General features: G+C 39.4%; 1 protein-coding gene across 1 annotated transcript in view; it reads left to right on the top strand.

The window, feature by feature from the left end:
- The first annotated feature begins 414 nt into the window (after positions 1-414).
- The window catches only part of LOC134532707 (uncharacterized), a 150,273-nt gene continuing 123,909 nt past the window's right edge, over positions 415-26,778 (top strand). Inside the window, exon 1 of the mRNA XM_063369470.1 lies at positions 415-548. The gene's annotated coding sequence lies outside the window, so the exon portion shown is untranslated. The remainder of the gene's footprint in view (positions 549-26,778) is intronic.

Raw genomic sequence — 26,778 nt, forward strand, 5'->3', positions numbered from 1 at the left:
GCGCTACCATCAGGCGGTCTGGCAACGCTGTACAAACCACACAAAAGAATGGGTTGGAATGAGTCAGAGAAAAAAAAAAGACTTGGGAATGGTGGGGCGGCTTGATTTACCGCATTCCTCCTCCATTTGGCTGCCCGCCCTCTCCCCTGTTCCACTCCTCCTGAGGGCTAGGCGTGCCAGCTTTCATCCGGTAGGGGTTAGAAGGGAAGAGGAGGGAAGGGAAAATGAGGGAAGGGAAAAGGAGGGAAGGGAAGAGAGAGAAAGAGAAAGAGAGAGCTACGCAGGCGCGCGAGTTAACGAGGTCGCCTCTACATGGAAGAGGGGAGCTGGAATCCTGGGTTGGGTGTGTTGGGGGAGGGGAGTAAGTGAGAGAGAGAGAGAAGCCGCCCTCCCAGAGACCGGGCTAACGGCCTCTCCCGCGCTCAGTCGCCAGCCGGCAGCGAGAGAGGAAGCAATAGCCCGATAGCTGTCTGCTGCCAGCGTGGGCCGGTCTTCGGCGTTCTCGGTGTGGACGAGACCTGCCGACGGGCAGAGAAGTTGCTCTCAGGGTATGTACAGGTTTTTTTGCACCCTTGTTTCACAGTCTCCCTTATAGCCAAGAAGTGCATTTTTATTTATCTCGTATAACTTAATTTTGTCAAATATAAAAAAAATGTAAATTTATTATAAACACATTTTAATGTGCAGCAAGAATTTTCAATTGTATACAACCAATATAATAAATTAAAATTTTTTTTTGTTGCTAAACATGTTGTCTGCACTTAATTTATAATTCTTCCATAGAATATGTAACTATAGTTTATGTTTCATAAGTAAATTGAACCAGTTAAATTATAATGTGATTTGTATGCCACTGACTTAACGAGCGAGAAATCAGGCAACTGCGCGCGCAGCCAGGATGTGACCCTCTCACTCTTGGGCTCTTTCTCTGTCTACTACCTCCCCCTTTTCGGTTTTTCTCCCTCTCCAAACAACATTTTTTTCCTCCTTCGCCCTACCTCCTCTCTCCACCACTACTTTCAGTAGTCCCCCCCCCCCACCCCGCGTTTCCTCATCACACTCTCTCCTCTTCCAACCCGAGCCAGTGTTCAAGGTGACCTTTGTGCTGGTGTTGGCACTTCTCCAGCGCAGCTGCGCAGCAAGCCCTGTCCCCTCCCCCCTCTTCCCACTCCACCCCTCCCTCACCACCCCTCCCTTACCATCCCTCCCCCACCGCCCCTCCCCACTACAAGCCACATATCCACCCATCTTCCTGTATGATCTCTTTCACTGCTCGAAAGCTTTCTATAGCCATTTGCTGTGCATGTGCCTGCAGGTACTAATAAGTTCAATCTTACTGTGCTTAGGAAAATGAGCATTCGGTGAATAGAAAACCTTTCTCTGTAAGAGATAGACCCCGTGGTAAAATTTTATGACATGAAAGATATTCTTAAGAAAGTCCTAGAATTTTTTTGGATATTTCTAAACTTACTGGGACCAAAATCAAATAAACAGCACAGGTAAGTATTACTGTAAATGAATTATTGGTTTTTCTTATACATATAGCTTTAAAAATAATATTATTGAATTTTCACTTACTCTTTGTAATCCCACAACACTATATATCTGTTCCTAATGGAGATGTTTACATTCTACATTTAATATGCTGTTTTTATTTATTATGAAGTGAAAATTTTGTGGATGTATATTTAAGGTGCACCATTCTGGTTTAATAGGTAAATGAGGTATCACAAAGTAAGTTTATTAACCAAGAACCTCAAAGTAGAAGAAAAAAATTACGCATTTATCTGAACAGATACAGCAAATGAGCCAAGTTTTAAAAATATTTACCATCAAAATCGGGATACATGTGATACAATGGTATCAGCTTTTGTATTCCAGTGTCGAAGATGTTTACCACATGGGATTGTAACTGGTGTGTTACAGCCATGTGCACCTTGTCATTTCGAAAATGCTGACTGGACATGAATTTCTTTGGTTTGGAAATGGATGATAACTACTGGAAGCAAGAACAGGACTGTAATGGGGAAGTTTAAACACCTCCCAGCCAAACTGCTGCTGATGATGTGTTATGCTGTGAACTATGGGCATGGGCATTTTCGCGGGATCAACATACCTGCCCAGAGAACCCCATGCCTCTTGTTTGAAATAGCCCTCCATCAAATTCTATAGTGCTGGACAGTAATGGTCAGCAATCATGTAACCCGAGTGCTGCTCAACTTCCACCCTAATACAGCATACTTGAATTATGTTCTGTGCAGTGGTCTACTTCGACTTCAGCTTTGTTTCTGAGGTGAAAGTACTTTTGATGATCATGTAGAAGAATTCGCCACTATTATCATGGTACATCTGTCACACACTGGTTTTCCATTTTTATGCAGTAAATTCCTCTAAAAAATAACCCTTTTCAATAATTCTTTAAAGAAATGGAAATATTTTTATAACCAAACAAAATGTTATAGTTGGGTAGTTTGAGACGTAGCTCGAGGTACTCCGACCATGAGTCAGGGTACGCAGTCGCTTATGATGTCTAAAAAGCGTGGAAACTATGATACCAAAACCAGACAGGATACCAGAAATAAAATAATATATTACTGCCCTGAGCATGTTTAATCACAAGATTTGCGGCATGACATAGACTTGAAGTTAATTTACAAAAACACAACTTCACGGTAATTTACGGGCTGCAGCCTTCGCGAAAAACAGTACAAACATATAATACTGATACAAAGAATACTTAAACAACTAATTTGTTACCTAACAAAAATTTTACAACAGATGGGAATAAAATGTAAGAAACCTATATTTAAATAAAAATATAAACAGAGTACTAATTTTGTTATTCCGGACCAACTAAACCGTCCAGTCTATCTTTTTGGGTTTCCTCCTTGATATTACGAAAGTTGCCACGCACTGGGTCTGTTCGTCCTATTTCAACGAGCGTAAGTAGTCAAATTGGGCTAAGCTCAGTGAGGCAGGTCTCAGCACCCACAGCCGTCGCACAATTCTCTAGAATGATGACTTAGTTTAAGTTTTGAAGTCAACAAGTACGCAGAACTATTACTGCCACAACTGCCGTGCTTTTAGGAAAACCATTCTTCGAGTTTGTAGTTTTAACTGTTTATATTTTATTCTAATGAGTTTGCTTTACACGAAACTTCGTAAAAAATCCAACAGTATTTCACCGTGCCGCTAGTCCAATAACACTCAACTTGGTTGAGCTTGGTTGAGAATCATATAGGCCAACACTTACTTGTCAGAACACTGCGTTGTAGAGCAGACCCGGCATGGCTTCTATTCGTGACGTTAACAAAAAACCAGGCTCCCCGTACATGAAGTCCAAACACCAGTCTTCCCACAGTGCGCAGGTGTTTCTTGCTCAAGAGCTTCTTCTCGTCAGTTGACCAGCGTGCCATGCGGTTATCGCGAGTTGAAACAAAAACAGCGAAGCGCTAGCGTTCGTTGGGCGTTTGAAAGCACTTTTCTTTAAGCTCTTTTCCTGTAAATGCCTAAAGATGCTGGGGAGGGGCACCAGATCAGTCTTTCCAATCAAGGCCAGTCCCATCACACTCAGTCTGAACCCAGCTGATCTATGATTAATTTGGGTTGTCACATGCATGTTCAAATTTGCCTATTATTCATATGCCATCTGCATGGAGTTTTCTCTTGTTTAACTTATTTTTAACTTATTTTATCTCTACGATGTAAAATGCCTGCAATTTTTTTTAGACTGAACCAAGTTTATGGATAAAATATTGTCAATAAGTGGTTGAAAAGGGTTATAGAAGCAGAGAAGATTTCAAAGACGACTCTCATTCAGAATGCCCTTCCACTTCTGTTTATGATGAAAATGTGCTTGTGTCCTACAGAACCATAGGTTAGCAGTCAGAACAAAAAATCATTAATAAAATTTTAACAGAATAAGGGAAGAAGTGTGACAAAATCATTCCAAAGCTTTTGTCTCAAGAACAAAAAGCATGAAGATGGCATACTGTGAGGACTGTATAGGAGCTGAAGAAGGTGGTAAATTTCTCGACAGAGTTATCCAGGAGATGTCTTGGTTCTACAAATTTTATGTGGAGTTCAAATTCCAAAGCAGTGAATGGAAACATGCTGGGGCAACAAGGACGAAAAAAATCAAGTAAATCGAGGTCGAATATCAAGACAGTGCAGATTTTTTTTTTCAATTCTCAGGGCATTGTCCACCAAGAATTCGTCCCTCCAGGCCGAACTGTCAATGGAAACTTCTACATTGATTTTCTCAGTTGCCTCAAAACTTGTCCGGCTTAGGTTCGACCCAATTTTTCCCGAGGGTGGCAGTGGATCCTCCGTGATAATGCCCCTGCACACATTTCGCTAGTTGTGTGTGCATTTTTGGCTTCAAATCCGATTACCGAGATGGAACATCCCCCTTATTCACCTGATTTGGCACCAAGTGACTTTTTCTTGTTTCCCAAATACAAGATGGTGTTTCGGGGCAGCATTTCGGTGCCATCTAAACAGCAACAATGAGGCAGCTGAAGAACCTCAAAACAGAGGACTTCCAAGGAGCCTTCCAGCAGTAAATGGAGATGGTGCAAGTTCATTGTGTCTCAAGCAAGCATTTTCAAGTCGACAATATTGAGTTACCTGATTAAATGTAAAGAATATGTTATTTCACTTTTATATAAACTTTCCGAACAAACATAGGTAGGGTAAGGGTTTACACATGCACATTGTAAACTGTTTCAATATTTACAGGTCAACATGAGTAATAGGCAAGTGTCTCGAACATTGGATTCAAGGTGTTCATCTACTTTAAGAGAATTACAATTTCGAGCCATATGGCGAATTTATATAATTGCAATTGTCATATTTGCAAGAAACAATGATTATAAAGAATAATAGCATGTGAAAATTTAAAAAATGGGCCACTCACTGGTGTCAAATGGTCTATTCTGCAGGGAGAGGAAGAAAGCTTGGATGCCGTATATTGCCCATTATTTTAGTGTGAAATATGTGCATTTCAGGTAATCCGAACATTTTACAATAACTGAGGGCATCTTTATTTTCCTAATGTGCCATCACTGTTGTCAGAAGAAACAGGCAGTGGTGGATACAGACATTTATTTCGGGAGAGGATTTGGAAAATAATATTGTATTCAATAATTCTGGGTAGGCTGTATTTTGGACTACAGCCACCAGTGGTTTGTTTCATGAATTTCCATCGGAATGATTGGGAATGTTGTGTATGAAGTAAATAAAATATTTTAACAAAATTGAAGATTCTTTTTTTTTATTTGAATTCTATGAAGTTTTACTTGACGGTCAGGCATCCACACCAAAAAAAATTGCAACACCAAGATGCGACAAACTTAGCCCATCGCCTACAACCACTGCCTCAACTGACTCCATATCATCGTCAGAATCATCAGAGAGCATATCAATGTCCATTACCAAACAATTTTCTGCTTTTCTCATCGCTTCTCGCGAGGCAGATGGCTGATAATCGCTCGAGCACAAATTTCGCGCCTCATTCGGGGCTTTTTTTTTTTTTGCCCCACTGGCTCATTTCTCCTGGCTACTTTTTGCCTCATTCGATATGAACAACACATCTCTGCAGTTTTAACTGTTTCTGCTCGAGCGATTTCACTTGTTTTCTTTTCTCCAACATAATCCAGTTTTGCTTAGGCATTTTGCGATTAATGGCTCCCAAACCAAAGTTAGGTACTAACTTTATAATTATTCCACTCAACTAGCACTACTCCATGTTTACTCAAGAGCAAGGGTAAATGTACATTTTTGACTACGATCCTGTGGATCGCTCCAAACCATATCAAATGTTTCTGACTTGCGACATGAAGTAGGTGTGCTTTGCACTGGTGTTACATTATGCACAGTTTCATCACTGACTCCCTCAGAAACACAAGGCCTTTTTGATGATGGCTTCTCTTCAGGAACTGATAATACATTGGTAGACGAGTCATCTGTCTAAGAATAATTTGAGTCATCAGACAGATTATCTGTTCACAGAAACAATTGTCCTAAAAAAATAATGTAATGAAAATTTTGAAATACAGAATGAAAATGAATAATAAAAAAATGTATATAACTTACCAGAAGATGAAGACTGCTGCTCCATAGCCAACTGTATCAACTGTTTCGTTCTTGAAGAATCCATTGTAGAATGTTCTACTTGCTATAATATAATGAAGACTACTGACATTTCATGGTAACCATATTACATTACTGATGCACTAGAAATTCATTTTCCTAAAACTGCCCAGTAGGGGAAATCGAACCACCCTGATACTAATCACCTTTCTAGTGAGATTATAAATGCCAGACAGCACCTCACCTTCCCCACTATCTCATCAGTCCTACCTCCTCCACCCACCTCAAGTAGCAAGTGGTTAAGGTAAGATGGGTTATGTATTGTATGCCTCCTCCCACACCAGTCCACTACCTCGCACATGGTGGTACCTCGTACTGATTGAAATCTTATTATAAATGGATATAACTAAATTAAATAGTTAGGAATGCACGAGATGTGATTTTAATTCATATTGAGTTATGTTGATAAAAAAATAGTTTGGCACAAAATTAATGTCATAACCATCGATCTATCAAATTGATCTATTACTTTTGGAGTTACTGCTCTCACTGACTTCAATTCAATGTTCCCCACCAATTCTCATGTCATCAGGGCAGATGTGAACCGGGTGAATCATACATAATGACCATAAGAAAAATCTTCTCTACTAAGATATATGTTCTTCAGCTCTGTAGCTTTCACAATTTTCGAGTTTTAAGTGGTGTTGTATCGTCAGCCGAAGTAACAAATCCAACTCGACATAAACAAACCGCTCATATTCCTGTCGGAAATCCATGTCAAAAACTTACATCAGCAAAAGGGGTTTGGACAGTTATATTATCAGTCTCAACATGGCATCACTGCCTTTGTGATCCCAAGTGTTGTAACTACTCACCTTGCATCCGAAATAACATAATACCTTCAGCGAGATCTCCAGGAGTGGATGTAGTCCCCCACCCCTACCTTTAGCATCCGCAAATGGGAACAGAATATGGTTACACGAGACTGAACTACTTCAGGTAAACATGTTCAACTTTTGTATGCTGTTACATACAGTCTGAATATGTTTCGTTCATTGCAATTTCTTATTCCACTCAAAATGTTTGTCGAAGTAGTTCAGAACGATATCTTTTCTACAAAAAACTCTAATTGACTTGAGTATTGAGAGTATAAACAGTCCTTTGCAAAAAAATGCAAGATGGAGAATTACCCTGGCACAAGTTTGAGTAGTATTTTACCAACTGCAAAAAAAAATCTTGGAAACGACCATAAATGTTATCGATTACGAATAAATGGCCCCAAAACTGTAACTATAAAAGTTGAAACATTTTCTGTTGTTGCAAATGATGTTGGAAACAAATAATTTTGGTTTAGAAGCCTATTCTGATGACTTCTTCTTAACTGTTTAGTACTAATGCTCATTAAAATGCTATGCAAATGCATTTATGACAATAAATTCAACTAAAAAGTATTACCAAAAAATTTAAACTAAAAACATTTACAAAAAATTGAACCAATTCCAAAGGTCAGTTGCTAGGTGCGACGTGGTTTAGGTTTTTTATTGACATGGATTTTCGACAGGAAATTGTCTGAGGATTCGCACTGCTTAAAATTTGTAAAATATGAACACTACAGAGTAGAAGTAAATGTTTTTTAGTAGAGCAGACTTTGCTCGTGGTCATTATGTTGACTCACCCGGTTTACATTTGCAGTGATAATTGAGCATTGGTGGAGAGTGTTGAATTGAGTCAGTTACTCCGAAAGTAAGAGACCGATTTCTGTGAGCACTGGGTAGTGCTAGTTGAGTGGAAAAACTATAAAGTTACTACCTGACTTGGGTTTTGGAGCCATTAATCGCAAAATGTCTAAGCAAAACTGGGTTATGTTGGAGAAAATAAAGAAAACAAGTGAAATCGCTCGAGCAGAAGCAGTTAAAACTGCAGAGAAGTGTTGTACGTATCGAATGAGGCAAAAAGTAGCCAGGAGAAATGAGCCAGTGGGGAAAAAAAAGCACTCGAGCGATCCTCAGCCGTCTGCCTCGCGAGAAGCGATGAGAAATGCAGATAATTATTTGGTAATGGACATGGATATGCTCTCTGATGATTCTAACAATGATATGGAGTCAGTTGAGGCAGTGGTTGTGGGCGATGGGCCATGTTTGTCGCATCTTGGTGTCGCAATTTTTCTGGTGTGGAAAAAAAGCAACATCAATTTTGTTAAAATATTTTATTTACTTCATACACAACATTCCCAATCAGTGCAATGGAAATTCTTGAAACAAACCACTGGTGGCTGTAGTCCAAAATACAGCCTACCAAGGATTTTTTTAATCACATGTTTTTTTTGACGTGACGTCTAATAAATTGATGAACGCCGGCAGGACGTACGAAAAAGTGTCCAGTTACGCACATTGTCCCGTTTCGCTGTCCCATTACGCTCTTTTTATATTGCTCTTTTCTAACCTGAACCTCCTAGCATTGCGACCGAGTCCGTGGCGTAATTCTGTTTTCATGCATTTCAATGTAACATTTTCATTGCTCTTTGCTACCCGTTCCTCCTATCATTGCTGCAGAGTCCGTGGCGCAAATATATTATTTTTGACTGCATCTTGGTGTTGGGTAGCCATTTTCCTTCACATCATCCTTGAAACACTCCCATTCGTGTCCTACTTTTCCTATCATCGTCCTAACCATAACAGAATAACACAGATTGGAAGAAGTTAAATAGCAAACATGTTTAAAAGTTATAGTTAAAATAATCTGTTCGTTAAAGTAATAAACATATTTGAATTAATGAGTGCAAATAAAAGTAAATTTATCAATTCAATTGTAGATTTCATTTCACTCCTTCTTTGTATCCATACAAAATAGTGATAATTCAATAAAAAAGATTCAATTTTATTCATAAAAGTATGCAATCATTTCATCAATGTTTTGTTATGACGTCACGTTAAACTATCGTCCGTAAACCGACTTTAGAGACAACCATTTTTTTTTAGTTTTGGTTATGGGAGGGTACTTGAAACCATGGCACAAACTCGGGTTTTCTAAACGCTAATTCCATAGCGGTCTGTCATCGCATGCCACAGTTTTTGGGCATATTTTTGGCAGAACACTTAGATTTATATATTTTTTTCTACAGAAGTGTTTTTTTTTTATTTTGAAAACTTGTCAAATCGTTTGATAATCGAATCAGTTTTTAGGTTAACTACTGTCAGATAAGCAAAATGACCGGATAATATTATAATGAACTGTTATGGAAATTGTTTATAAAAAATGCAATAGCTGCAATTTAAAGTCCATCCCTCTGAAATGTTTAAAAAAAAAAAAAAAAAAAAAAAAAAAAAAAAAAAAAAAAAAACAACCTCTTTTAACTATGTTGCGTGTGAGTCTCTAGCAAAGGGCTCTGCTTCGTGCGTCAACTGCCTCGTATGTGCTCGCCTGTCTTTTTTTCTCTCCCTCTTGCTCACCTGCTTCTTCGCAGCGTGTGCGCTCTTCAAGATAAGGGTCGCCGGAAGCCGGCAGTGTTGCCGCATCTTGTCACTTGAAGCGCATGGCGCGGCGAGCGGCACTGGCGGTCCCGTGGGAGGGGCCCCTAAAAACTTTGGAGGGATGACAAAAAAAAATCTACTTCAGTCCGCACCTGAACTATAAAGTCATTTGGTTTGGAAATTATACTTCTTTAGGCGCGTTGTGGAAATTATGAGTGAATTTTTACGATGCGCGTACACCATGCAACAAAATTTTCACCAGAATATGGCGTACCCACGTGCATGAGCATAATTACATATATAGTCACTTTCATTAAAAAAATAGGGGTCATACCAATCATATAGCATACTAATTGATATTAATTATTAATTAATATTTATTTCCAGTATTTTACTTAACTATATTATTTTTAATTTTTGTTACGAAAAAATGAATTTTGAGGTAGCTTAGTTCCTTAAATTAAAAAAAAGTATAACTAATAACGCGCGTACATGAGTACACACAAATTAAAAAAAGTTTAGTGCTACTATAATGTAATATTTTTACACTTCAAGTCTTTCAATAATTGGTTATAACTGTAGTGTTTTTCATTACTTTTAGAGATGTCAGAAATGCGTTAAAATGGTATTTTAAAGGATGGTTATGTTTAGAGACCTGAAAAATTCGCGGGTTCATTTCGTGTTATGCTAAAATTCAAATAATTATACCTTAGTGCTGCTTCTGCCATTGGTACACTGTTAATCTTGGAGGACTGAGGGCCAAATAGATACCCTCACTCATTGAAGTGTCGAATCACAGGCCACCCAGTCGAGACGACTCACAAGTCAGCAGCCATGTACAGGTGGAATTTGCCCGAGTGTGTAGAGGATATTGGAGTCTATCCTGGAGGTCATTGAACCCGCGAATTTTTCCGGTCTCTAGTTATGTTTATATTTCGGACTCACCATTTAACCGCCTGGTCGGACGCACGAGCTCGGAAAGCGGGGGGGGTCACTAAGGGCGACTCTGGCCCGCGTATCGTACACCTCTACGTCTGTATGCGCCAGGCACCTAACTGGCGTGCAGTCATATCGTCTGTAATGCGCCTTTATGAGACTGGTGGAGGTGCGTCATTTTATAGTGGGATATTAAAGATAAATGTCCCTATAACATTTACAATACTGTGTGTTGAATTTTTCATATCTAAAAATGTTTGTGAAACGCCCGTTTTAGAATTTTAACACGGCTTAAAAAAAAAAAAAAAAAAAGTTATAAACGAAACCATGGAACGAAACTTGTATGGAAACGGGCAATGGCTCTTATATGGCATTCTTGATCAGACACGCTTAATAAATGTTGGCAGGTGGCCATCTTAATTCCCTACCAATTAAAACCCTCTGGTCTTCAGAACCCTTCCCAAAGTTGGCGAGCGGTGGCCATGTTGTTTTCTTACTGTTCTTGACATAAAGCTTCTTTACTGCCGGCAAGGTCTAGTCTGGGCGATGATGACATGGCAGCACTAAAGAAAGACTGACGTTCAGAGGGCAACGCAAAGTGAAAAGATCATGATGAGTGTAGCCTCGATGAGTCACACTCGCTTGTCTGCGCGCTCACATACTTGCTCACTCTCACACTTTCACCAATTCTCACCCATTCTCACTCATTCTCACCCATTCTTATACCTCTGTCTCTGAAGTTTCACTTCGAACGCGGCTGGCGGGTGGCCACGCACATTTTTTTACAACAAAACAAAATAATTTTAGAATTTTCTCGTGTCTGTAGTTACTGTATGCAAGTGAAATACTTTCTACTTATTATGAATATTTGTATATTTTTTTTGACGTGATAACGTCTCATAAATTGATGAACGCCGTCTGTCTGCACGCACGAAAAAGCATGACTCATTGTCACGTTCCGCCTGGGCCGAGCGTGCAAGAACCGGCCAACCACCGTGCGAGAAAATCTTCTATAATATCAAACAGGTTAAGGCGGGCTTTTTAAAAGCAGCAATTTAAAAAAAATTTGATTTATTTGTCCAAATTCGTCATTTCAAATTAACAATTTATTGACATTGATTTGATTTCAGTTTATTTCTATAACTAATTGTTATTGATTATATTTAAACAAATTATTCAAATAAAATTTGCAAAAAACTGTAAATAATATTTGAAAATTAAAAAGTATCGAATTTTTCATCAATGTTTTCTTATGACATCACGTAAAATTATCGTCCGTAAACCGACTTTACAGACAACCCCCCCTTTTTTCAACTCTCAAATTCTTGAGGTAAGTTGACAGAGTTAATTGTGCTTGGTCCCGTTGGGAGCGGTAATCGGAGTTAAATAGGGCGAGAGAGATACACAGTAAGAAGTGAGATGAGAAAGCGAGAGAGAAAGTGCATGCGCTACCTCAAGTATGTACTTGCGCAGTAATTTGCATAGCACCAGGCGTAGAGGTCACAGCTTTTCCCATGCATAGGGACCGGAAAAATTCGCGGATTCAATGACCTCTAGGATAGCCTCCATTATCCTCTGCATTTCTCAAGTAAACACGCGTGTTCATTGGGTACCAAATTGTGAGGCGTCTCCACTGGATAGCTTGTGATTCGACGCTTCTTTGGTCGATAGTCTCTCATTGGCCCCGAGAGCTCCAGTTAAACTGCGAGCCAGTAGCAGGACCAGCAGAATTGTACACGTGTTTGAATTTCAGCCTATCACGAAATGAATCCGCGAATTTTTCCGGTCTCTACCCATGCACGGTCGCGGTCTACGAAGTGAACTAACTACTGTGAGAGATAGCCAACATATTTCCGCTGAATGGTAGTTTGACTTAAAACGGAAAACCCAAATTCGCCTACTGAGGAAAAATTATTATTATATATTGTCAAATAAATAAAAGTAGCAATATGAATATAGGTTATAAATACTTAAAAAACAGCAAACTATCTTGTCAGCCATGGGGTCATTAGGATGATGAACGGTCATGAGATGAGAGTGGAGAAATGACGGATCGATTGAAGGGGAAGAAGCGGAAGTATTCCTAGAAAATCCTACTGGGCACGGCAACGTCCAACACGGGGACCAGCGAATAATGAAAGCCTGGTTCGATTCCTCTGCGTCCGCAGTGATTTTACCACTTTTTTTCTTTAAATGATTCGTTCGTTGGTAATTTTTTTTTATTTGTAAACATCTTAGCTCTCGGTTTACGGCATTTAGTAGTAGTAATATTCGTGAAAACAGAACGGAAATGGAGGAAAAAAAGGCTGACCCAAATGTGGCAACATAAACCCGCATATATGTAGTCATTTTCATAAACATTTGGTTACATACCAAACGTATTGATGTGCCAAATGAAATTTATGATAGTGAAACTACCCTAGAATATATTTGGTAAACTAAAATAATCACAGTAAACAGTAATCACAAGATTTAAAATACCTAAGAAAACTGGCATTACAATGATTATAATTAGAGACCCGGAAATTTCGCGGATTTATTTAGTCGCAAGCTAGAATGCAAACCTTCACACTCTCACACTGTGTTCATGATTGGCACGCAGTTGTTTGGACACGCCCCTCTACGACCGTGAGCCAATGATGCCCAGCTAGGAGAGAAGTAAGCGAATCAGGTAGTGCCAAATAACAAGGATAAAAATGTTCTCGCTATGAAATCAACCAATGGGAAAGTAAACATGGGTCGAGCACACCTATAACTTTGAATTCTATCCTGAGGCCAGAAGAATCCGCGAAATTTCCGGGTCTCTAATTAAAATACATACTCTCCTAATTTCTCAACAGGCTTGGTAGTGACAAACTCGATAGGGTAGTTAGATGCACACTGACGTATGGTGCAAGGGGCTCTGTTTTCGATTACCGGGTAAGGCATGGGTGTAAATTTGCAAGTGTTTACGTTTGCCACTAATGCGTCGAAGTCAATCAATGAATCTGTTACACGAAATTGTCAAACTATAAGAAATAATAAGTAAATAAAAAGGGGATGTTTAAAATTTTTTTTTTAAAATAGCACAGCAGTAGAGCGTGTCCTTGATAACCTCAAGGGACAAGGTTCAAATTTCGTCATTGGAAAATCACATTTTTACTTTATAATATAATAATACTAAAAATGTTAATGATATTAAAAATGTAAGGTACTGAATATTAAACATGAAACTTTGAATTTAAATATAATTATGATGATTAAACGATCACCTTTAATAAAATAAATGAGTTGGGTTTATTACATATTTGATGTTTTTGTTTTTTCTGTCTTATTGACTGAGGCTGGTACGTGTACAGAGACCCGTCTATCCTACCACCATACCCATTCAGGGGACTATCCAACAAGGAACTTCCGCGAGCGTGGAAGCGATGTATCTGTCTCTTTACTTACTTTGTGGCGTGCTCAGCTGGCAAGTAAGCACTTGGGGGTTTTCGATCGTGATGCGAACAGCGACCACACGCCTGAATCATTAATGATGTTTGTCGTGTGTTCTGGAAGCTTCTTGCGGGTGGTCACAGCGCGGCTGGACGGGGCAGATGTGACGCGAGGTACATCAAGGTGTCGTGTTTGGGACTGTTTGATGGATGGTGTCTGTCCATGGCGAACCCAGTGTCGGGAATCGCTTTAGAACTGCACGCGCTCCCCGTAAAGTACAACCCACCTTCTTGACTGTTCGTAGCTAAGTAAAAACCCCGCTAGGGGACAGAGTGTTGTGATGGATGCCCGTTTGCTTCTATCTTATTATTTTACTCACCCTTTTGATAAGAATTAATGATTTACCTTCCATGCAGTAGAGCTTGTCAAATCTACGTGAGTACTATAAAATGACCGATTTAAATCATCACAAATCAGTAGCTGGCTTGAGACTTTATTTAAATTCTTCCAGAATATATCGGGCAACTTGCATATGTAGATTTGTAGTAACTATTTGCTAAAGCAATTAATTTTTAGTTTGTGGCCAATATGTTGGTGTTAAGGTGATCTTCCTTATTCTTTGAAGTATTTTAGGAGTGTTAGTTTTTATTTCTGAACTTTCATGAAATATTTTCGGATTATTTATGTGATTAGTATTTTTTTTTTAATGTAACTGCCGAACCCAAGTTGTTCGTGTGTACTCCCTGATTTCATATGTTTTAGTAATTTTTGTGTTGAAAATGTTACCGCCTTACCGTGATTATGAAGTTTGTTGTGTTCAAATTCCTGTTTACCCGCTCACCAGCACCTTCTGAAAGGTGCAGAAGTTGAAGTTACACCCACCAGCAGAACGGCACTACTTCAGTCGAATCAACAACATTCCGGGTTATGTTTGAACGATCCTCGTACATTACAAAGAGTATTAACTATCATAATAAAACCATTCTCACTAGCTAGGGTTGCTACACCAGTCACAATATTCTACGTGTGATAGTTTCTCCCATTGAAACATCCGTACCAGCTGTAATGGAGGCTTGGTTGGCTGGCAGTTTTGCAGGAAGCTTCTAGCGGAACCTGTATTAAACCTTCCATCGTGTGGTACAAGCTTTGCTGTGATTCTTTCGCGAACTTGTGAGTAAAAACAAAGGACTGCCGGGTTTTCGTTCACGTCGTCCAGGGCCATCGCCAATTGTCATCACTGGAACTGGGAAGGGGGGGGGGGGGGGGAGTGGTCAGAATGGAAGGTCAAGCTTTTTTTGAAACTCTTTTATTTTTCCATTGGTAATAATCAGTCCTCGGTCCTCTTGTCCGTAATTGATTAACTCGGGCCAGCAGCGAAAGGGAGCGAACCCAGTAGTTTTTTTCGGAGAGGTTTATCTCCCTCTCCCTGCAGACAGAACGCAGAAGATGCGAGGAAGGAAGATAAACGAAGCAAGACGGTAATAAGATCAGTTAAGCAAGAAATCAATCGGGAACAGGATGGTACGAGATCTGGAAATACAGAATGGAAAAATTTATGCACGATGTCTGCACAGAGGAAAGAAAGAAATCCAGGACAAAGAAATAAGAAAGAAAATATATTTAGAACACATTAAATACATATGTGATAAAAATATTCAAGCCAAAAGGATCAAGCTAATATCATAGAGCTACAACATAAGATACGCCCCTCTCAATCACCCGAATGAAAACCAAGTATAGTTTAAAGAAAAATTATATTCAATATATACAGAAATGAAAACCTAAAGAAAAGGTTCTTAAAAAAACAGTGCAGTCCGTTTTTAGGAGCTGGCCGCGGTTGTTTTCTTGGCTAATTTATCACAGAGAGACTGCGTTAGGCTGAATTTAAGTTAGCGAATGATTGCTCCGAGATGCCCGGCGTTTCTGTAGCAGTGTGTTTATTTAATTGTGTGTTAAGAGAACCATTGTTAGGCGTTTTATTAAACGACCTTTTTACGTCAGGTTGTAGTCGCCTGGACTTTTCATTCATTGCGGGGTTTGCATTAAGTGCGAGTTTATTGTGGAATTTAATGTTACGAAATGTAGATAGTTTGTTTATTGTTTAGATTTTTAGTTCGTGTAGTTGTACAGTACTGATGTATGGAATTTGGGGGGGGGGGGGGAGGTTCCTTGGCTACCGTCTTTTGTCTCGGGGGGGGGGGGGGGGGTGGAGCACGGGGAAGAAACTCTATTTGCCGAGACTAAAACGAAGTTTTTGAAGTAGTTTTGGTCCCACCCGCTAGATAGTAGCTTCCATAATATATTAATAACGCCGCTACATCGATCGTGAAAAATAATGCATCAGCTATCATCAGGCAAACAAACCAGTGAAAATTAATTCACTTTATTTTGGTAGCAACTTATATTGTAGTGTGTCATGCCAGAAATACTGCATATCGTACTCATTTATATAGAAAATGCTTTTTTATTACAAAACATTATTAAGTGTTTTATTTGACAGTTCAAATCTCTTCTACTAAGCAATTAGTCAAGTAGTTTAATAACATTATAATCTTAACATTTTGGATTTAAACTTCCCGACCGTTTTTTGTAGTAGTTATGGACCATATCAACAGATAGTGTCACAAGTCGTGCAAAACATGGTTTCAACTTCCACTGTAAGGTTGGGTTCACAATTAAAAAACATAAGCGAGTGCACAGCAGGCCATGCGCGCAACTGTACATACGACCTGTGCGAATTCGGTTTACAATTGAAATCTGACTGTTAATTTCAGCCAGTGAAATTTCGTGATGAATCCGACGTCTGTTGGTAGTTTTAGTAAATAACCGTATTAACTACCAAATACTTATCCCGTGACATCTGACTAGCAATTTGTGAGCACAGTTTTTCAATATAAATATGGGTTATATAAATTTTTTAGTTAACCATTATAACCACGAGCCATTTTTTATTTACAATTTTTTGCTAGTGACTTATAAGTAATAGCATTAATTAATTTTTAAATCAGGAATTACACCTGAGCATTTTAATAACTCGACAATTTCTTGCCCCAGTATGATTGATAGGTAAATGTAAACAGTTCGCTAGGGCCGCCAAATAACTTCCACTCTACTCTCATTGGTTTTTGCCCCATGCGTCCGTAACATAAATTTAAAAAAATATATAGATAAATTTTCCTTCTATGTCTCCCATGCACACGACCGTCATATGCGCTGTTGTAAATCAGTAGGTTCGAAAACATGGCGGTCAAATGTTGTACTGTAATTGAGCTTCAAGAAAAAATACGCGATTTCAAAACTACTCAAGATATCCGAGTGGGGTCTCTTTACAAAAAGCATTTAAGAGTTCACTGAGGGCGTAAAAGTACTTCAGATTTCGGATAAAGTTTTAAAACTGTGTTTTTAGAAGAGTGAAAATGGCTATGTGGCGTGTTTTCGGAGTAATTTTTAGGCGTGAAAAAAAAAACGGCACAGGGCCTTGCATTACACCTTTATCTCATTTCTCAGCCATATAATGTTACGGTACCCGCTCAGATTTCACAATTTTCCTTTGGCGACGATAAGACTGCGCGCCAGTTCCAGACGGCGCCCGTAAGTGTCGCACTTCTATCTCCCTCTTTGTTCTATGGGAGCTGGTTCTTCGCGTACACTCGAAGCCCGTGAGACAGGGCGCCCCAGCACGGGAACCACACATAACTTAGAAAGTCACAACTTAGAACTGTCATAACTTAGAAAACTTGGAAAAATCCACGTAACTTAGAAACACACAACTTAGAAAGATCATAACTTAGAAACACACAACTTAGAAACACGCAACGCAGAACCACACAACTTAGAAACGTAACGTAGAAAGTCACAACTTAGAACTATCACAAGTTAGAAACACACAACTTAGAACTGTCATAACTTAGAAACACGTAACTTAGAAACACGCAACGCAGAACCACACAACTTAGAAACGTCGTAACGTAGAAAGTCACAACTTAGAACTATCACAAGTTAGAAACACACAACTTAGAACTGTCATAACTTAGAAACACGTAACTTAGAAACACGCAACGCAGAACCACACAACTTAGAAACGTCGTAACGTAGAAAGTCACAACTTAGAACTATCACAAGTTAGAAACACACAACTTAGAACGATCATAACTTAGAAACACGTAACTTAGAAACACACAACGCAGAACCACACAACTTAGAAACGTCATAACGTAGAAAGTCATAACTTAGAACGGTCATAACTTAGAAAATTCTAAGTTATGTGTTTCTAAGTTGCGTGTTTCTAAGTTGTGTGTTTCTAAGTTATGACAGCACCCCGGCGAGCACTGTCGAGAGGTGAGCAGTAGGGAATAGGGAAGGTTTGTTCTCCGCGCGAAGATGTGAAACACAAAGACAGTCAACAGTCGCCCTTCGTGTGTGCTCGGCGTGCACTCGAGGGAAATGAGACGTTAGAATACAGCCGCGCTGAGTAGGTTGTGTCGGTGCCTAATGCCCGACCCTAAATGCTGCCCGCCCAAGCGGGATGATAAGTGCGACGCTCGCTAGTGCTTCTAGCGCGGTGTCGCCTCTAAGCTCGAGGCTGTGGACTGGCGCGCAGTCTTCTCATCATGCATTGGACAACTATGAGACTTGAGTTTTTCAACTACCATAATATCATATGGCGGAGAAATGAAGGTGAAGATGCAAGTCTCTTGGTTGGTTTAAAGAATCTGTACCTGTTGTTAAATGCCTAAACATTATTCTATAAACACGCGCTTTAACCGTAACGATAAAAGAAGTGCACATCCGTCGTCAGTGTATTCTTAAGTGTTTTTCGTAAAGTCACCATTGCAGTTTCTCAAACCGCGTGATTTCTTCTGAAGCTCTGCACACTAGTATTTGTGCCCGAATTTAAGTACGTACGTGTGGCTTCATTGAGTTCTATATATCTTTACGGGAAAAAAAAAATATTTTTTAGCCTCTACAAATGCTATTAGCCATGTTAAATTATTTTTAATTTTTAAATAAAATATCATTTACTACCAGTAGCAATAAATGTAATTTAATTTAAAACTAAATTTACATTTTTTTTAATTACCAAAGAATTCTGCCATGAGTATTCTACAATTTTTTTTCCTTCAAATTACGTTTGTTGACCAGCAAGGACACGTTGAGGCCCGTTCTACAATCACACGGATCACGTAAACGGATATGGATCTCGCGGAACAGTTTCTACAATATCACGCAAACGGAAATGGGCCCGTGCGGATTAGTTCGGCAATGCCCAGCTCTTTCGTTTACGTTGCTTCGTGTGACCAATAGAATCTCAATATTTAGCTGCGGAGATAGCCATGTTTGATTATGTTATAAATACTTTAAAACAACATTTATAAAAGAATATCTAGTGTTATATCATTACTTTGTAGTATATAATTTATTTATATGCAAATTATGCCCGTGCTATGATCTCAAAGCATATTATGTATAGTTATTAAATTAATATTTCTTAACCTTGAAATGCAAACTCAATTGGTTGCCATTTGTTAACGTTTCCTTGCATTGTAGAAGCAGCAGACGCGATAGTGAAACTGCCTTGGGAGACCCGTCACCGTTTACGCGCCATTGTATAACGGGCTTAAGTAGTTGTATAGAACGGTACCCATGGTGGTGACGACTCGCAATGGAATTTGGACCACGTCTCCGTGCGGTTTCCCGGGACAGAAGTGGAAGCCCGGACCCCGTGCGAGGTCCCTGGGGACATTTCCTAACGGAGGAATGCAGAACCGTCGCCACACGATAAGAGCAACTGCCGCGGTTGCTAATGGCCTGTCTGGTAATTTAACCTCGTTTTACATCTTATCAACTAAATCAAGGGCGTCGCCAGCCGATGACCTGGGGGAGGGGGGGGGGGGGCAAGTTGTGGGAAAACTAAATAGTATTAAACAATGTTGCTATCCGCGTCTGTTTGTTCGCTTACTTCTTCTGAACTACACAATCGGTATTTTGATGTAGTTTTTCGCCGTCATTTAGAGAATTTCTTTCGGAAGGTTTATGTGTACAATTAATTTATATTGAATTAAAATATAGTATATAAATCCGATGTTTTGTAATCAAGTCGTAAAAAGACGCTTTTAGGGCGCTTAAATGTCTTATGCTGACTTACACATGACTGATACATCAAATTAATGTACTACATTATTAAAGATCTTAAAAAGGCCTGCAGAAACGTCCGCGATAGCGTGTCTATCTTATGAGGATTTCTCACAGTAACAATTCTTGTCCTCCAGAATTGGTTAAAAAGTATTGAGTTATTTGCGAATATATTGTGACCTGCATAGTACTCGTATTAATTATATATATAATAGATTGCCGTGAGTTAGTCTCGCAAAAAATCGAAAGGGCTCGAACAATTTGAATTTTTTTTTATTGTTCGCCTGAATTCTGGGGTGCTTTAGAAAAAAAAAACATTAGGAAAAACCCAAAGGAACAGCATAAAAATCGAAAAAAAAATCATAATTGGTAATTTTGTATGGGAATTGCCACTTCGGATTACACATTCGTGGCGGGCTTATCGTTTGACAGCTGCGCCATGCATAGCTGTTATTCATTCCGTGCGGTTGTGTGAAATCTATTACATTTATAATTGTTTTGTTTTTTTAGTAAAAAAAAAAGGTAGTTGATTTTGAGAATAGATATGGTTAAAGCAAATTTAATTACATTTTGCTAACATTCATTTTGATCAGCCATTCTATTTAGGTAAATTGATTTTTCAGGCTTCGACACAACTACAAATTCATTCAGATGTGTTTTAGTGAGACTCGAGGAATTATAAGGATTTCAATATTGTAAAGTTCTTAAGGTAAGTTCGACAGATTTGAGTGACTGTGAAAATAATTCCGTGTCGTTTTAAAGTGTTCATTACAATGCCAAGGAGAGGACGAGCTGACATACGTAGGTCGTCGAGCGAGATACTTCACGTGCGAACCGCACCGATGACCAGAGAGCGACGGATAATGAGTAGTATTGGGATGACCGAATTAGTTTCGAGAGCGACTGAAAATGAACGTCAAGCGAATAGATTCAGAATGCAGTGTGCGAATAGATTCGTGCACTTCAAACACAATGCCAGCGTTACTGATTGCACTGACGCGGTACTCCTGTGGAACGAGCGGCATTCCATTACGATCCGGAAATCGATTTCGGTGCGGACAGATCAGCAACGATTGGAGAAATGTCAGTCCCGCATTGTAAGGCGTTGAAATTCAGTGGTGAATCTCCTGGATTGTGTTGTGCGGGTGGAAAAGTGAAATTGCCACAATTGGCCCACGCTCATTAGTTTCTGGAACGGGAAGTGATTCTACCCATTTCCTGGCCAACATCCAAAAATACAACAGTTGTTTCCAAATGACGTCGTCTGGCGCAACTCATATTGTACGGGGAAGTTTCATGCCTACTTCCAAGATTCGAGGGCAGATGTATTATTTAGTAGGAGCGCTGTTACCACCACATGACGCAGACCATCAGTTCTTACACATTGTTATGACTCGCTATGAGCACTCTGGCAAGCGGCTTCGAGGCTCGCCCTGAGTCAAACACGAGGTGTCAGCAATTTCAACACCGCCAGCGAAACAGCGACGCGGGTCGCCGAAGGCCGACCGCCGCTGCGAGAGAAAAGGGGACAACACGGAACATCAACACGGACGCGGACAGAAGGATATAAACGACAGCCACCGTCGAGAAGGGGCTTCTTCTGGTCACCGGCGACTGGACGGCTGAAGTCGCGACACCGGAACCACGGAGCGCCGTGGTCCTCGGCAGCCGCATTCCGTCGTCGAGATCCTGCCGCGAGCGCGACCCATCACAGCGTGGGTAAGGAACCTGCCGAGGTGTGGTAGCGAGGCTCCCCGATCATTGTCGGAATTAGGTGACAGCTAACACTGTAACGGTACTTGACAGTAAATCAAGTCTCTATATTGAATTGTCTTTCATTCTTAGTCTTAAGCCCCTATCACCCTGTCTCAGAATAGTCAAGAATTGGGATCATCTTATAGTTGAATCATAACAACGTGTATTTCACGGGCAATTCGGATGCGGAAGTTAATCAGCGCTGTGCTCACAATCCGATAACGAAGCGAGCTATTGTCAGAGAATTGCAAACGTTTCTTCATCAGAACAACGAATTGATTCAAATTGTTACAAATTGCTTTTGATCGGATGCTATCCGACAGACATCAGGACTCACAAAATGCATGTGGGTGGGCACGTAGTGATTTTCGTCAGACTCTTCCAGTTATTTCACAGTCAACTGTAGCTGACGAACTGAACGCGTGCTTAAAATCATCATATTTGTGGCGGCACGTGAAGACACTCCGGTTGACGACTAACATCCGAGTGTTGACGTGACAACGTCTAATAAATCGATGAACGCCGGCTGCACGCACGAAAAAGTGTCCCGTTACGCACATTGTTCCGTTACGCTCATTGTACGTTTGCGCCGCACCGACGAAGTGAAAACTTAAAACTTTGTTTATAACTGTGTAATGTGAAATAATTTCACGTCAAATGTACGTGGTTATGTTATTTGATTACAGTATATTTATATGAAAACTTGTTCATAATTATACTTAAACGAAAAGTTAATGTGGTTTTTTCATTGCTTATTACAACAACAATTTCGGCAATAAAGGTTAATTATTCTTGCATTTTAAAAATCTGATTACTAGTATAATTTCAAGTATTTATTCTTTTATTATTAAAATAAAAATGATTCAATTTTATTCATAAAAGTATGCAATCATTTCATCAATGTTTTGTTATGACGTCACATTAAACTATCGTCCGTGAACCGACTTTACAGAGAACCAATTTTTTTTTTGCAACAAGATCGAAATTCAGGTGTGTTTTCGAAGCAATTGTTGGACATTGGCAATGGGAATATCGCAATTTTAATCTCGACCGGATTCATTACATTGCCCACTGATTTCTGTCACTAAACCGAATTTCGGGAGGAGCTCATTCGGCGTGTTTTTCCTAACGTAGCGCAGAACTTCAAAAACCATAATTGGCTGAGCGAACGAGCCATTATATTGGAGCGAAAAACAAATATGTTTGTGATCTCAACGCAAGTCGTCTTTATACGGTACAACTAGTTGGCTAGGCCTACCTATATTTGGCGAGGGATAGATTTCTCCATGCGATTATACAAAAAATATGCTTGTGTAAAATGTTTTTTTTTTTCCCCACAGAGTTATGTGCTTTATGCAGTAATTTCCTATTTTAGAGTATCTAAAAATATATCCAAAATTCATATTATTATTTTTTCAATGAAGATATAACCAAGTAGCTGCTGCTACGGAAGAACCTTATATATCGTAGTAAATATGTTTTTGTGTAAGGTGAGATTAAAAAAACATTAATGCACCGAAGAAAGCAACTTTTTGTTTGTTATGATACTAGGTGATAACGAACATTTTTTTTTTTCAGAGTTGGGCAAACACTTACGGGTGTGCTGTTTTTTGATTGATTTTGGTTGATTTTATTTTGTCGAAACATCACCAACCTTTCGACACGGCCATTTGCTACTTTTTTTTTTTACCGTACGAAGTTATCACGTGATTTTAACAGCTAAAATTACGTTTTCATGTACGGTTTAGTTTTGTCGATAGTGTTCGCTTATTCTCAGTTTTGTAATCACCCGTTGTACGCGACTTTCTGGCAGTTGTGTTCTGGTATTGCTCGATCCGTGTCGCGCTAAATGTGAAAGTTGTCTCGCATAAAGGGCATAATCTGCTTTAAATGGAAAAAAAGGGGGGGGGGGGCAAATTTAGGAATTCAACTAATCTCGTGGGGAAGAGGAGTCCATAGTGCCATACAATAACAAAAGGAACAACACCATTTTTAAATACCACAATTTTAATCAATAGTGTGAGGATTAATTGGACGGTCACCGGGTTATAGGTAACAAGCCAGCATTTGGTAGGAATAATTTCGTCAATGGAACTGAAGTCAAGGAACTGAAAATGTGTAACAACCTTGTAATTTGTAAACGCCATCTGTGGTGGACGGCACGAACCAATTTTTAATGAATTTTAACAAGATGGGCAGTATTTTAATAAAATTCCTTGTCGAAAATCAGGTCCAAAGCCGGGTTTAGTATTTTTTCAAGTGGTTTTCGCCTTTATCGGAGCTGTTACATTACATGGTCTAAAATTTCGCTCTGCAAATCGAATGATTCGATAGTCGACGTAGCTGCTCCGGTAGCGAATTCTAGCGGCGGGTGCGATAATTGCACGTGATTCGCGTCAAGAAATGTCTTTAAAAAACATTGCGTATATTTATCACACTCGGCAATATTTTTAAGTATTCTACGTTAAATTTAGTGTCCGAGCGCTGGGTTTCGTATTATACGTGTATTTGCGACACGAGAACACGTGAATTTGCTCTTTACCGAGGTTAGAGGTTAGTTTGAAGTCGCATGTGGAAATTATCTCTGAAAATGTTTTAGCTTTTAAACTGAAGAAAAATCGGTTATGTTCCTACGAATTGTAGAAAATTTCTTATTACATTTGCTAATGTTTAATTTTGGTACACGTAGGTTTCAAAATCATTTTTTAATTAAAAAAATTGGTTGTCTGTAAAGTTGGTTTACGGACGATAGTTTAAATTGACAACGTCAAAACAAAACATTGATGAAATGATTGCATACTTTTATGAATAAAATTGAATCTTTTTTATTGAATTATCACTATTTTGTATGGATACAAAGAAGGAGTGAAATGAAATCTACAATTTAATTGATAAATTTACTTTTATTTGCACTCATTAATTCAAATATGTTTATTACTTTAACGAACAGATTATTTTAACTATAACTTTTAAAATGTTTGCTATTTAACTTCTTCCAATCTATGTTATTCTGTTATGGTTAGGACGATGATAGGAAAAGTAGGAAACGAATGGAAGTGTTTCAAGGATGATGTGAAGGAAAATGGCTTACCCAACACCAAGATGCAGTCAATAATAATATATTTGCGCCACGGACTCTGCAGCAATTCTAGGAGGAACGGGTTAGCAAAAAGCAATGAAAATGTTACATTGAAATGCATGAAAACAGAACTACGCCACGGACTCGGTCGCAATGCTAGGAGGTTCAGGTTAGCAAAGAGCAATGAGCGTAACGGGACAATGTGCGTAACGGGACACTTTTTCGTGCGTGCAGCCGGCGTTCATCGATTTATTAGACGTTGTCACGTCAAAACATTAGGAGATTTTTGTTAAAAGTTCGTGAAAATGTCTTGAAATTGGTTCACTACGTTTTTTTTTTAGATAACCTGTTTATAAATACTTGTATTGACTGTGATGTCTAAAAGTGTAGTTGCGTCGTTTTTTTTCTAACCAAACCTAAAGCAATGAGTGTTCGGGAGAGTTCTGGGTAGGGAAGACTCTAAGTGCGTCTCAGGCCGAAGCCTATACGTTCTAATCATGCAGGTTGTGAACCATGCAGGAGAGGTAGCATGCATCATGTGCTAGGAGGGGATTGGCCAGCCATGGCAACGTTTTAGCCGTGACCAACTCCCCTCACTGACTGTTCTAGACTATAAACTAGATAAGTTGGGCCCAGGTAAAACCTGCATATACACAGGGAAAACACTGGCCACTGACATGCGGGATGCAAAATTTCATGCATTAATAACTAGCAGGTTGGTTACAGGAAACAGAAGGATGGTCCCGGAAGAAGAGTTGGACGGAGTAGAAAGACTACTAAGCAAAAGGGCGGAAGCTTCGACATTGTTGTCCGCATTCATTTGTTTCGGTGGCACTGGTTGTTTCGGCGGGCGACTTTAGTCGTTTCCCGCCAGGCTGCCAGCCAGCCTATAGGTGCGTCTACGGCGACACAACTGTAAATATCGATGCGTCACGTGTGTCTAAAAAGTGCCGCGGAGCCTGATTATGATAAGGACGTCTGGCTTTTCGAGCGCGTAATCGCGCGAGCAAGTACCCGCACGATACAATGGCGTGATTGCTGTTTGTGATCGATATCTCACGGCATGTTGTGTTTTGACTCGTTCAGTCGGTCGTCACGGCGTAGAGAAGCGAGCTGAAAGATTCCATCGTGGTTATTTGGCTGTAAATGTAAGAAGGAAGTTCTTCTTGCAGGTTAGTGCTTCTCAGCTGTCTAAAGGCATATTATTTGACTGAGTAATGGATGTTTTTTTTTGTTTGGATTGCACGTGATAAAAATATTGTAAGTGTTGATTTAGTAACAGATATTCACTAATTACAGGAGACTATGAATAAAATTGCTTGTCTCAAAACAAAACAATTACATGCAGTTATTGTTTTCTCAGGAATAACCAAAAATATGAGCAGTAGTCTCACCAAGAATAATCAGGAGTACACGAGGAAAAAATAAATATTGACAGGAATAACCAGGTCCACATGGTGAAAACCAACGGAATATTGAAAGAACTAATCAGGAGCTCATGGAGAAAACCATCAGAAATCTCGCTAGGAATAATCAGGAGCAAGCGGAGAAAAAAACCTACAAAACAATGACAGGCATTGAACCAAGGACAGGAATCGATCAAATCAATCAGTATATTAATTGCTGAATGTTTTAATGAATTTTGGAATTTTTCCCGAGTTTATAGCAAAATAATTATGAATTTCTAAGATGGTGGGCGCCCTGGAAATAAGTAATAACCACACTTTAGCGATTGAAAATTAAACTAATGTGGTGGTAATGGCCTCAAGGAGACAAAAACAAATGTTGGATCCAAGATGGCGTCCTCCAGCAGACTAAAACAAGATGGCGGACGTGTCTTACTAGCTGGCGATATGTATACCTTGGCGTTAGTGGTAGGAGGTCAGTCTGTGTGTG

This window comes from Bacillus rossius, chromosome 6 (genome assembly GCF_032445375.1).
Source record: "Bacillus rossius redtenbacheri isolate Brsri chromosome 6, Brsri_v3, whole genome shotgun sequence".
NCBI classification, from domain to species: domain Eukaryota; kingdom Metazoa; phylum Arthropoda; class Insecta; order Phasmatodea; family Bacillidae; genus Bacillus; species Bacillus rossius.